Source organism: Trachurus japonicus, chromosome 10 (genome assembly GCF_045865225.1).
Source record: "Trachurus japonicus isolate A0001 chromosome 10, Traja_1.0".
Lineage (NCBI taxonomy): Eukaryota > Metazoa > Chordata > Actinopteri > Carangiformes > Carangidae > Trachurus > Trachurus japonicus.
In genome coordinates this window covers 27,678,584-27,693,404 of record NC_140916.1, presented here as the reverse complement: position 1 = coordinate 27,693,404, position 14,821 = coordinate 27,678,584, and positions in this window count along the sequence as shown.

The window sequence follows — 14,821 nt, the reverse complement described above, 5'->3', positions numbered from 1 at the left end:
GTTTTGGCTAAAAATGTGAATTACCTTGAGTAGTTTGGTCCATCATATGCAAAGAATAGATCTGCCATATCCCCATTGCACTTGTGGAATAGGGCCAAGTTGTTAGTCTTCACAGAAAACTGCAACATTAGGATCAGACGGGTATGATCTATCACACTGAGCCAGAATGTGGCGGTCTTCCCAAGGTGGCCGGCACGCACCTTGTTTTCATATGCCTCATGCTTCTTGAGGATGTTGAGAGTGGAGGGATCCTTCAATGCAAGGTCTAGGTTCTCACGACTACAGGTCTGGACTAGATCAAAGAGGGCTTTGGGATTTGTTATCTCAATGTTCTCCTCCTCAATGAATCTCTCAAGTAACAATCGTTCCATGGCCTCACTGACTGTTTTGAGACAGAACAGGGCTTTTGCATATGCTTTCCCCTTCAGAACACTATCCAGACAGCCACTAGTGACAAGTTCTGCCTCAATGAGGATTTCGGCGTAGCCTGAACCCTTGCATTTGTGCCCCGTCACCATGCCCATGTAGTTCATCCCGGTATGGAAGGGCCCTGGGGTGACAACATGCTTTTTGTACTCGTCTGGGAATTTCCAAATGACAGGTAAGGCTTTCATACAACCACCAAGGTCAAATGTGTTGAGGACATACTCCTGACCTACCTCCATGGTGGCATTCTCAGACTGTTTCAGCAGCTCCTTAATGACTGAGTACTCAGTGAAAGGCTGGTTGATAGGGGTGAGGTAGTCAATGGTAGATTTTTGGGGGGGCTTGTCACCAGTAGCTGATACAAAGCCACCAAACCCGGCAACAAGTTGCTTTGATCCACTGCTCCCCACCATCCGGACAAGTAACCAGACACGATACTCTCTGATGCAGTTGGAATAGACTTTGTTGTTTGTTGGGGGTGGACTGAAAACTGCTCCCTCAGGAAATTTGGGTCCGATTCGACTGTAGATATGGATGGGGTCCAGGGTCTCGGGTATGTCTACCTTCAGAGAGCGTGTCTTGTTGCGATTGTAGAGAGCAAGCACTCGTTTATCTGAACAGTTGGTAGCATCAATTCCAGGTCTCACCTCCTGGATCATGATCCCACCGGTCCAGTTCACCACATTGGAACCATGGATGTTTGTTGTTATTTTGTTGAGATTGTCCCACTCTAGATGAAAGACACTGTTGCCCTCACCAGTTATAATTTGAGGACTGAGAGAGACGGAAACCTCATCGAGAGCCTTGGTTAGAGCGGTCTCTAGTTCCAACCCGAAGTCATAGTTTTCACAGTGACCTAACCTATTGAGAAGAGTAGTCAGTTGTCTACTGCGATAAAGATGACGTATGGTGGTGCAGAGGAGGATATGCTTAGGCAACTTCCATTCTCCCTTTGTAGTTGCACGGCAGATGTCCTGGAATATAAAGAAAGCAATTAACATTGGAGTGTTCAAGAAACTATACTGTACACAAAACAAAAAGTACACAATATTATAAGGCTAACAAACAGGGTACACATCAAAGTGGAGTTATGGCGTACCTGGCTTATAGACAGCACAAGGCGTCTGGTCTTCTCACACTTCTCTATGTCTGCATCACCAGAAATGACGAGGGTCAGGAACTTAATGAGATCAGGTGGGAGGAGGTCATCCAAGGATGTGACCTCCAGATTATCAGCTGTAGGAGGCCAAGCAAGTGACTTTGACTCACTGAATGTCTTCTGAATTGTACTCCGAAGAAGTAGTGCCACATCTTCATACTTGTCCTTTCTACCCAGTTTATATGCATATACCACGGCATCTGAGACAGACAAGCTAGCACTGTATACCAAGTTATAGGTGATACAACCCTTGTCATCTGCTGGGAGCTTAGCAAAGGCAATCCCCTCATGCTTCTCAAGCTTGGTCTTGAGGCTTTCACTTCTGTACTTGGGATTAGGGAAGCCATTTCTCTCCAGCTCTTGAATGTAGACAAGACGCAATGATGAAAGTTGCACAATCTTTTTCTGCTGTATCACTAGATCTTGAATGACATCAAGCACGGCAGTGAAGGCCATCTGATGTGCAGCAGCCTTGGGATCCTGCTCTGTATCATTGACAGGGTTGGTAACAAGGACTTTACCTGGAGAAGTGACTCGCAGATGATTTGCATATTTCAGGTTGAATGATTTACGGCATGACAGATGGTAATTAGCTCTCCTCGCAAAAAGGTCTTCACCTTGCACCATGCGATGTAGACGGTAAAGCCCAAGTTCCAAGGCTTGAGGCTCAACCTGTTTCCATGTAGGCTCCTTCAATGTTCCATCCTTGTCCTTAAATACAGGGAACTTGACACATCGTTCAGTCTTTCCCAACACTTTCACTTCAAGCTTTCCACAAAAGATACACTCTGGAGGGAACTGCTGTGTGGTAGATGTTGGTGATTTACGAGGTGAGCGTAATGTTGAAGTTTCCTCCAATGTCACAGTAGGCCTACCTTTTAAGCGGTCCTGATTCTTGGTAAACTTCAGGAAGCAGGCTCGATGATAACCAGTTGTTTCTAAATTGGCACCAGCAAGACTCTCTGGAATGTGATTACACACATCCTCCATGCGAAAAGGTGAATCAGGAGGTTCTTGGAGACGTCTATTCCGAATGTCGTGTAGCTGTGTTAGCTTGTCAGTTGCAGACCCTTTAACCTGACTGAGTGGAGTGAAACCTACATGCTCAAATTCATTTGTATGTAAAATGCACATTACAGGACAATGTTTTTCTGATCTTCCACCATCATGTCTCTTTGATGTCTTTGTTACAGGAGCAAACTCTTCAGGCTCACCATCATTTTCTTTCCCATGTTTCTTTGACTTGGGCATGACTTGCAGTGACCACTGATTATACTGAATTACAGTATTGGCTTTCCTTCTACCTTCTGTCTTCAAGCTTCAAACTTCTTGACTTGTTACAGGAATAATCCTATATTCTTTGGACTCACCATCAATGTCTCCCTTCTCTTTTTTTTGCAGATGAGGAAACCACAAGTTTCACAGATCAGCTGCTGCAGGCCTTCGGTGTCATAAAAAAAAAACCCATCTCAACCAAATCCTCATGCCGACAGAAACAAAAACTGGATGCTGACAGAAACAAAAACTGGAAAAATTATCAGAACGTGTGTCCCATTTGTCTTGACGATGTCTGTGGTAAAATTTGACAGTTTGTAGTCGAGAACTGGAGAAGTTGCTATCTCCATAGCAACTTCTCCGGTTCTGAAATGGTTGCTATGAAGATAGGTCTGGCTTAGCAACAGATTCCAGTTTGAGGTTCTCCTTCCGAATTCAGCTTAATGTTTACATTTTTTATTTGAGCATAAAGGTACAATACACATTCCCGTCATGTCTCTCACATTGTTGCCCTTGATATTTTGACTCACTTGACACACATTGTACAGAAGTTGAGTATTTAGTAGTAATATACCTTACATATTTATGTGACAACCAAAAAGATAACCTCTGCCATGCGAAGGAATAGGTTCTCTGTAATACATTCTGTTGGTGGTGGGGGGTGTTTGTGCGGGGGTTCCGCTGAGTGGGAAATGTGGGCGTGGCTGTTGTTTTACCACCAAGGAGTGTTTTGGTTGAAAAACGAATGCAATCAACTCAGAATAGTGAAAAACCCCTAGTTTGACCCCTCACAAGCTACTTAAGGCCAAATTAAACACTTCGGAATGTTCAAAAATCATGTTAGGAAATCCAGGTGGTGGCAGCCAAAATAGCCAAAATAAACATACATGGGAATATAATTCAGGTTGGGATCATCAACATTTGTTTACAAGACAACTTGAAGATTGTAAAATTATAAAAGTTAGGAAAAAAATGTCAATGGGACGCATTGGGGAGGAGTTCCTGTGATAGAATTCCGCCGTTGTTTTAACTTTTTTTTGTGTTTTTCTGATTTTTTATGTACCACACATGATTTAATCATGGCAACCTTCATCTCTATCAATTCCTCATACCAAGACAAAGATAAAATGGGGTCAGCTGTCTCTGTAGGACGTATAGTTCAGGAGCTATATAGATTTAAATTTTTCATTTTTCACAGTCGGAAATCCAGGATGGCCACAAAAGATGGTCAAAAAAAACATGCATGGGACAATAATTGGCGCGGGGATCATCAAAAATCATTTACTAGACACCCTAAGGATTACAAAAAGGTAAGTTAGAAAAATATATCTTTCGGGTGCATGGGAACCCCCCCTGGCTACTAGACTAGTAGTATCTGGCCACTGGATGCCAACATCACATCTCTGCGGAGGCACATGATCTTCCAAATCGGTTACTACTTCAGCTTCATGATCCATTACTTCAGCTTCATGATTCATTACTTGAGGTTCACCACATGATTTGTTGTCTGTTACGGGCTGGAGACATCTTCTCTTTGGGGGTGGTCTTCCAGATGACAGCGTTTCCTGAGGTAGTACATGAGAACAGAGGAAAAAAAGCACCAACATCTTTCAAAACAGTAAATTATAAAGCCAACATATTGGAGAGCACATTAATTTGAATCTCTTAAATTTCATATCGTGAAGGCAATTCGTCCCCTTGGAATTATAAGGTTCTATCTGCACTCTGACCAGATTTGAGATATAGAGGTTTAAAGTTTTTGCATACTAAATAGCAAAACTGATATGTGGAACAAGTTTGTTTTATATACTGGAATTATAGACACCTGAAGTGTATTCTAAATGTAAAATATTAAAATCCTAGAAAATTTGGAAATGGTGTTTTTTCAAACAGGTTAAATGCAGATAGAACCTTATAACTCTAAAGAACTCAAAATCGGCTTGGAATTATAAGGTTCTATCTTACAAAACATGAAAGGAAACAATGATTTCTAGAGAATACTAACAGATTACTAATAATTTACTTGTAGACAACACTTGTGTAGTGTAGATAAATTGTCTGGTGCAGTGAAATTGTGTCTATTATTATTATTTTCCCCCATTTCCCTTATTTGATAGCGTGGACATAAAATGCAGTAGGCTAGGCTAATCTCTCTCTGTAGCTCAATGTTACATTAATGTTTAGTTTCTCTCTTGTTTTTAACTTCTGTCCTCTGTCATAATGCTTCTTTCTGTAAAGCTCTACTATCAACTTGCCTCTGTCGCTTTGCCTGGTGCTGTGTGTTTTTCTCCTCTTTTAGCTTAGTTTTTGCCTCTCTAGCATTTCAGGAAAAAAACAACAACAACACAGCATTAAAGAGACAGTAGTAAATCAAACAATATCACTGGTGTAGACACATTATGCACAGGCTATTTTTAAAATTACTAACATTAAACATCATCCTGTAGGCCTATTATTTTTAGTTTACTGGTGACAGTCTCATCAGCTAGCTAGCTAGCTCGATGACTGTGTCCTACTATACCCTTCTAGCTACTGTAGCTAGCTAGCTAGCTAGCTTGTTGAAAATCATAACCCTTTCATACAGTGTTTACCTGCGAATGTTTACAAAAGACTAAAGTAATGATAGCAAGCTAGCTAGCAAGGTAAATTAGCTAACAATGATTCAATGGGTACGTTTACATGGACAGTTTCAATCGGTTTCAGAAAGGTTTGGGAGACCAAACCGATTGAAAATACTTCATGTAAACACCTCAAACCGTTTCAATTACCCCAAACCGGTTGAAATTCCAACCAGATTGAAGGGGGTGGTTTAAACCTTTTCTAAAGAGATCTGTCTGTCATGTATACACTTGAAACGGGTTGATCCCTGGCTGCGTTCGTTCGGGACTTGACGTACGTACGCACGCACGCACGCTTGAGCACGTACGAGCCGTGCCTGCCTGGCTGTCACTCACGTGAAAATGTCCGTGTAATATGGGAAAATGTCGAGCAAGAAATTTCATAACAGACTGGCGGGTCATGAGGAAGTTCTGTTTCCACTTGGTGTCCGAAAATTCATGCAGAGAGAGGAGGAGGAGGAGGAGGAGGAAGCGGTGCGCCGCCGGTGTTGTGCCGAAAAGAGACTACCTGCCCGGGCAGTCGTTTTTCTGCAGGTAGCCTCTTTTCGGCACAACACCGGCGGCGCACCGCTTCCTCCTCCTCCTCCTCCTCCTCTCTCTGCATGAATTTTCGGACAACAAGTGGAGAGACTCTCTCTTCTCTTCCTGCTAAAATGAGGAACATGCCACGCTGCTGTTTAATACAGAGAAATATTATAACAGCAAAGACTGCGCTCAACAAACAATGTATTTCGGCACAGCTGTAGCACTTCCATAATCAATACTGTTGTAACCATAGTAACGCAATCACTCACGGCTGCGGGCACATTCGAAGCGTTTGTTTCGTCGGCGCATGTAAACACCCAACCAGTTTACTTTGTAACCCATGTATACGCTCAAGCTGAAATCTTCAAACAGATTGATTTAAACCAAACCTTTCTGAAACCGTTTGAAACTGTCCATGTAAACGTACCCATTGATTACCAGTAGGCTTCTCTTTGGCAAAATCTACAAAGACAGAGAGGGTAAAGAAAAACATAAACTTATTTTTTAGTTTTTATTCATTGTACAGTAGGCAGTACAGTTATGTACAGTACTCTATGCTTCCCTGCCTTTACTGGGCAGCATTGGCATAATAAAGAATCAGAACATGATTGGTCCTTGTGTTTGTATTCCGAGTGTTGATTGGTTCACGCAGATAGAACCTTATAAGACCAAGATAGAGTTTGAGTTTGCAGATAGAACCTTTTTGTTTTCCAGATTAAATGACCAAAAATGCATGAAACTTGAAAAAACACCTCATAGTATGTTAATAAGTAGTACCAGAACTGGAATATGTCAATAACTCAATTTTGACAAAAATGTCAGATAGAACCTTATAATTCCAAGGGGACGAATTAATAAAACTGATAGTTATTCATAGAAAAACAAACTTACATGATGTTCATATCCCATATTCAGTACAGGGTATGGGTGTTCCTTTGTTGGTCTGCCATCAGGGAAGTGTATTCCACACACCTTGAGAGTCGGGGAAAATGATGAGAGAAGCAATTATTATGTAAAATATTATCCCAAAGAAATTTAATCAAACACAACTGGACTTGGTTATTTGTCTAGGAAGACATTTCACCTCTCATCCAAGAGGCTGCATCTGACCAGGCTGGGACTGTCCCAATCACTTCATTATTAATAATAATAATTAAAAAATGTCAGATCAGATATCAGATAGTCGGCTGATAATCGGTGGACTTGCAGTAATTAGACAGCATGTTGACATGTGTAACAATATTTTACTTTTACTTAATAATAATAATAATAAAGCAGTATTTGTTCATGTAACGTGAACACCGACTCCCCATGGCTAACGTTAATGTTTAGCTAAACGCCCTGACTAACAGCTGTTATTTTTATCAGTTTTAACACTGAATCTATGTGGTTCATAGACTGTTATTAAGACACCTGCCTGTAACAGGCAGCAGTATTTTCCATGCACTGGGACCAACTTGCGTTGAAAGTTGTAAACACCGGCTAGTAAACTAACTGATTTATGAATTGCACAGGATTAACGTTACAGCAGTGTTAACGGTTAACAGTTGCTAACGTTAGCTATCGTTAACCGGCTGATTTAGGAGTTGCACAGGATTACAGCAGTGTTAACGTTAACAACTGTTAACCTTTAACACTGCTGTAAGTTAACGTTAAACCTGTGCCCTAGTTTAAGTTAGCTGTTAGGCTATGCTATCCTGAATGCTAGTAATTGTGGCATGACGAGAACACTTACCGTACTGTTTTTGTTAGGAACGAAGTCTTTTCTGTTTATGTTCTTTATCCACCTGTGGCGAACACCTTGGTCCTCGGCACGCCCAGGAAACCTGTGTAACCCATACGGTCTTAAACATGGACAGTCGTCGTGTAGTAAGGGACTGTGTATTTCGCATTTAGTTGTTTTCCAAAGTTGGAGTTTTCCGCTGGTATTACAACAGCCAAGGACGGCACATGTCCTCCCAACCTTCCTGGACATGTTCGCAGAAGAGAAAGGGAAGAGAAAAGGTCCACTTGCATTCAAATGCCCGCTTCGCGCACAGAGCCAACAGCTGACTGACTGTGAGTTGTCACCGCAGTAATGGCGGCCGTTCGATTTCCGGTGACGTCGCCGAATCAGTGTATAGATACCAGTCTGAACAATCTGTACATCAGCCAGCTGCTTCAGTTAGAGCCTGAGAGAAAGGAAAGTTAGATAGGGTGTTGTGTTTTGTTTGTTATTTTGTTTGATTGAAAACCAGAACAATATAAAAAGAGGCAATAAAGCCTCAAAGTCCCAAAATGTTAAGCCATTAATTTTCACTTTATTTGTGCAGAAGGTGAACAGCATGGGTAACTAATTTACAGTACACTACAAGTTTAACAGGCAGAACTAGATTTTTTTTTTTCCACATCACTTGTTGGGTCTGTGTGCAGCTACTTCACAATATCCAAAGTCACTGGTCCTTGGCCGTGCCCGTGACCATGGCAGAGTTCACGACACACTAACTTTACAAGCAGAATTTGGAATGATAAACTGGCCTTGTAATGTGCATAACATGTATTGTTGCGTTAAATTAAAGGAAACTCAAAGATGATGATGCTCAGACAAGCTCTTGAGACAGTTTTCCACTTCTTTCCAAGCAGATGGATGATGGAGGTTATGATCTTAACTGAGAGTGCAAGTCTCATTGAGAGGGTTCAGCATTTTTTGAGTTATGACTCAGAGAAATGGCTCAAATTTAGACACCTGTCTTTCTGACCTCACAAAGTGCCTCCTGTCTCCGCACCAACTCTGAACTCTCCTCCACACCCACAGGACATCTGGCACACTAAAAATAAATCTGAAGTAGTGCTGTAGAGTGATAGTCTTCATGACCTGATGTTTCACTGACATTTTAGATTTTACTGATACTGAGTACTAAACGCAGCTTAATTTTCAGAAAACAGAGTCTGTGAGCTGTACAGTGATGGATTGCTAGTTTGGGTGGTTTTCCACTCAGCTGACCTAATTGGCCTTACTTTTTTTTTTTTGGCTTCTTGTGCTGCATTTGGTGAGTTACTGTCTATGGATCACACACTCATCTGTTCAGAGGAGTGGGTATAATGAAGACTGAAAGAACGCAGCACAGTAGGCTCTAACTGACAAACTTTTAAAACTTAATTCACAAAAAAAAATGTCTACAAAGTCTTATTTGATCCTAACTGTGTGATATATGAATAAATCACTTTTAATCTTTAAGGGAGTAGTTCACCAAAAAAAAGAAATTCAATCATTATTGACTCACCTTCATGCTGATGAATACTCCGGAGTAGTTTTTTATTCCTTAAAGTGAAAGATGACAAGGTTTTTGCGTAATTTTATGGACTTCTTGTGTCTGGCGGTATTGACTCTCATATAAAGTTTTCGTTGGACTAAGAACCGGCCTCCCGGGTCTCCAGATGCACTTTGAGGAATAAAAAACTACTCTGAGCATGAGGGGTGGTCACTAATGACTGAATTACATTTTTTGGTGAACTATTCCTTTAATAATTTAAGTCTAGATAAGTCCTCAGTATTGTAACCATGTTTGTCTGATTATATTGACTTCATTTTCTCCCCAGCACTATGTGCACATACCTGTTAGACTCTATTTTCAGGACAATTTGGCAGCAGGTTTGCGGCATTAAGTGGACTGTTTGTGTGAGTGAGATGGGTAGACTGCCCACAGTCTTGCCCACTATCAGATGGAACCACCACAGAAATAGTGAAAAAGGCACTGATTATGATAATAGTAAGATCTTTCCAGTGACACAGTAATGTTCCTGTAACGGACGTCACTGAGATGATGCAAGTCAAACACTGAACCTCAGACAAGACCATGGTTCCTATAAATCCTTGCATTTGCTGTGACAGAGAGAGATCCTGCTGCTGTGAGGTTTCCGTATGATGATCACAGAAAATAAATGTGATGAGTAAAAAGAGCTCATGTGCTGAGCCATGCGCTGGTTTGACTGGTCTTATTGATTGATGATCGGCAGTCTGTTGCAAGATTTTACATATCGACCAGAGTAAGTGCAAGGTATTGATCCCTGAGGTTCTCCAACGTGGTTGATAGTGACCTTGGTAACGTTCTGCACTTGCCTCCACCCCCTCCTTTCCTTCTTCTTTTACAGTAATTCTTCATTTCTGTGTCAGACACTCTCTGACTAAGTGACCTTTGGAATGCCTCCACTTCCACTCCCCTCTTCTTCAGTCACTCTCATCTCTGATGCCCTTTTCCCTGCACACTTCACCTCCTTTAATTTTTTAATTTCACGTTCAGTCTAATATGTGAAGGTTTATTTGTCATCATAATTGTAATATTATTACTGAAATTGAACTCACTCCTGAGCCACTTGCTCCTGAAAAGTACATTATAACACATGAGTGAATATCACGTTGCCACCGAACATAGAAATCAATGATGCATGGTGTTTTATTAAAGTAATTTGTGACCCAATCATCACCTCTTGGCACTCTCCATACCCTCGCTCTAAATCTCAAATAACCTGGCCTCTTGCCAGACTTGCCCCGAATGCACTCTGCTTGCTCTCTCCTCTGTCAAGTTAATGGAACATAGTCTTTACCACTGATCTTGACCCATAACTAATTTTCTCCAATAGCTCGCTCTGTTTCTCCTCTGTGGTCTTTAGCTGCTGATGCTCTGAGCCCCTCTAAATTTAATGCAGCGCGGCTCTTTACTGGAGTTATCTCGACTCATAACCATTCGCCTTGCTCTCTCGCCAAACTCCATCTCCCTGTGTGATGGATCAAATGTTCTTTCCCATCGATCTTTGACTTCTAACAAACTTCCCATGCAGTTTTTCATGGCTCCCTGTCCTCCTCATTCTTCTCTTGTCTTTGCTGTTGCCTCCATTTGCGGCTATATTCAAGGTAACTGACTGCAATGCATCCTTTATCATGGTCTCAAGCTCGGAGCTGAAAGGCAGAATTACACAGGGGCAGATTGTTGTTAGTCGTAGGAAATAAACACAGTAAATAAATGGATATTCCACTATTTTCTATTAATTAAAGGTTCTGTTTAGATATTAACACAACTAACACATAGCAGGAAGCAATTTTCTATATAAAAAATACACTATATTGGAAAAATGGCATTGGCAGAAAACAAAGTTATAATGCTGTGTGTGTGTGTGTGTGTGTGTGTGTGTGTGTGTGTGTGTGTGTGTGTGTGTGTGTGTGTGTGTGTGTGTGTGTGTGTGTGTGTGTGTGTGTGTGTGTGTGTGTGTGTGTGTGTGTGTGTGTGTGAAAGCTCCAATCCTCTTAAGACATCAATTCAATTCAAATTCAAAAAACTTTGTTGTCTGTCACAAGGACAGACAATTGTCATCAGTTTGGGCTCAGTTAAACATACAGACACCAACATAAAAACTTACATTAAAAGATCTCACATAAAAACCATAAAATTCTAAAATTCCTGTGGCACTCACATAAAAGCTGCAACAGCAGATAGATCTTGCCCTAAAAACAGGTACATCAAAAGAAGATCATAACAGCTTACTGTTATGCCCATTTTAATTGAGTATTTTCTTACAAGGGCATCAAAACTTAGCCAATACATTTAATCGTATGCCTATTTTGCATGGGATGCTGGTGACCAGCATGGGTTGCTGGTTATAGTGTGAAATACCACAATACCCAGCAACCCATGCTGGCGACCATCCCAGCATCAAAACACAACATAACCGGCAACCCATGCTGGTCACCAGCATCAAAACCTAACCAGTATGCTGGATTTTCTAGCAGGGTTTTTGTTTTGGTCTAAGTATTTTTTTGCGTGTACAGTCTGACACTTTATTTTTTTACTCTGATGTTTAGGCAGAATAATGTTGTCCTGTATTGTTTAGAACTGTCAATGATCTGCTGGGCGCTGGCTGTCCGTCACCGGTGGTTTCAATCAAGCCTGATTGTGGACACTAACCAAAGCCTCTTTAAAAGAGAACTCTGTGCATTCTGTCACTTCGCTCTGTGCAAGCTCTGAGAATGAAGAAATTAAAATTGCAATCCAAACACCCTGTCTGATTTATTTTTTCTGTGTGCGAGTCCCTTTTTGTTCATGTGAAGACATTTTTTATGCGCCTTTGGCGAGTGGAGTGTGCTGGTTTTAAACCCTGACTCACTGGAGGTGTTAAATCATGTCCTCACAATAACAATGTACAAAACCCTCTTCAGACTGGACTTGGATTGAGTCAATCAATGAAATGACTCCATCCAAACCTGGAACACATTCTTCACCCTGCTGTTATGGGCATTATAAAAATAAAAAAAAACACTGAAACACTTACTCCATTCTTTTCTGCAGTCAGCCCTTGTGCCTGAGTCCAAAACTTTAAGGAAACCCATTTTTCATCCAACAACCATTCTCCCTCTCCCTCCCTCTCACTGCTTCTCTCTCCCTGTTTTACTTTTGCTCAAGGTTAGAAGTCACATGACGCCCCACGCCTTACATTCACCTCCAGGGTCCATGAAACCCCTAGCTGCGAGAGAAAATTAGTTTACCTTCAATTAGCATATTACTCCAATTAGCACGTTACCCTTCGCCCCATTATCGCTTAAGTCTAATGAACAAAGGCTAATTAGAAATTAATCTGCCTTTTTTCTTTCTTTTCTAATACAAACGACCTTTGAACACTAATATAGGATGAGACAAGGTTTTTGTTTGGGAGAATGAATCATTAATTGTTTCAAAGTGAGAGAGTGTTATCACCCAGGCACGGAGGAAATCCACAACAAGGCTAGGTTTCATTAGAAAATGCAGAGATTATCAGGAACATATAGGAGGTTTGGTTGGAACTGTGTGCTTTATGAGACTTTTATCAACAACAGGCTTTAAAGTGAACTCCACACTCATAGAACAAAGTCGTCAGGAGAAAAGGCCTGCAGCTACTCCACTGACAATAGGAGGCAGATTCTTTTTTTTATGGCGCTGTCTGCTTTATGAAGCTGTTAGGTCTTGTTTATTTTACAGCTGACAGGAGAGAAATTGGTTTTTGTTGACCTGGCCATGTAATTAAATGCTAATTAGGAAAAAGGCACATAAAAAGCCTCTGTATGAAAAGGTGCTGACATGTTTTTGGAGAGATAATTATTGCTGTTGATGTTGTAGTCAAGGAAGGTTTGGTTCAAGAGCAAATACACAGGAAGGCTGTGGCAGGAGTCAAGAAAGTACCTGTCTGCTCGGGTTAGAAGACTTAGAAACATGAATGGATTTTGTCAACAGGATGCTAAAACCTGCCATTAAAAAAAATAAACAACAAATGAATAAATAAATAGAAACCTGCCAAGTCTCACATCTCGGAGGATCAGGATGGATGTTCAAACGGCATGTGAATGCATAACAGCACCACCACAACAACAACAAAAACAACAACAAATACGAGCCGCACAAGCACAGAAAAGTTTTCAAATCAAATGGAGTAAATGAGCAAAAGAAGCACCAGTATGGTGCTCCGACATCAATGTAAAAGATACTAGAAGAAAAAGGGATTCTGTCTGGAGACTGCACTTCATTTATCAAAGGAAGTTCTTAATGTCACCTTGTCATCGGGGGGGCAACCACCATTCCGACATCCCACCAGTCCGACATAGGCCTTTAATTGTCTAAATGGCAACACTTAATTTTCTATCAAACGTCCCATCATTCCGACAATTTTTTTTTTTTAAACATCCTGCTTTTCTGACAATTCCTTTAACTCTTTGACTGCCAGCCATTCTCACAGCAGCTTCCTCCAGCTTGCCAGGCATTTTCCAGCTTTTTGACTGATTTCCGTAGACCCACCATATATTATGTACTGTTACTACATACACATTCAACCCATCAAAGGAAAGATGAGGGTCTCTAGTTTCCAGAAAAAAAAACTGTTTGTTTCTATCTTGTTCCAGTCTTGTGAAATTGGCGGTTGAATATAGGTTACTTTAGCCCAAAATGCCATTTTGGCACCAAAATCTTGAGAAAAAGAGGTTTTTGTGTCGGCTGTCATTTTCAGGTGAACCAGTACAATTGGCTCCTTTATATTTTGCTTTAGTGATGCCTCAACATCTGTACAGTTGTTCTCTTGTAAACAACAACTAAATCAACACTGACAAATGACTTTTGATGACAATAGACAAAATATTTAGCTACTGACACACACTACTGCAGCCTTTTTTCCTTCTTTTCTTTGAGTTACAACTTTTTATTTTCTTTTTTTTAGTGTGTGTGCGTACGTGACGTGTGCGTGTGCATACGTGTGCGTGTGTGTGTGCGTGCGTGTGTGTCTGTGTGTGTGTGTGTGTGTGTGTGTGTGTGTGTGTGTGTGTGTGTGTGTGTGTGCGCGCGCGGATCAGTTCGACAGGTTTTTGTAGCCGAAACACGGCGCTTTAGATCAGATCTAGCTTCCTCTGGTCAGCAGGCAGCGGTGTCACTCACTCACTCTCTCTGTCTCACACACACATCTACACACACACACAGCAGCTCTGGCTGACATGCCCCCTGAACTCACAGCCACAGACATGTACGCTCACAACAGACAGACACCATAGCTCTCCTCGTCATGTTCGCCGGCGCCGTCCGCTCCTCATCCACACTAGATCGCGGGATTTTCAAGCTGCTATCTGAGTGATTTCCCGCAAAATCTGGCGACTTTCCAAACGCTCTTGATGACTAACGACGAGCGATCAACGGGGTTGTTGTTACTAACGTTTGTGCTTTGTATCACGGAGCTGCACGGAGCTTCGACGAGCTGCCGAGCCGCCATGAGCCCCGCCACCGCTCCGTGAGGGGGGAAAAACACGCTAAATTTTTTATATCTCTCAATCCAA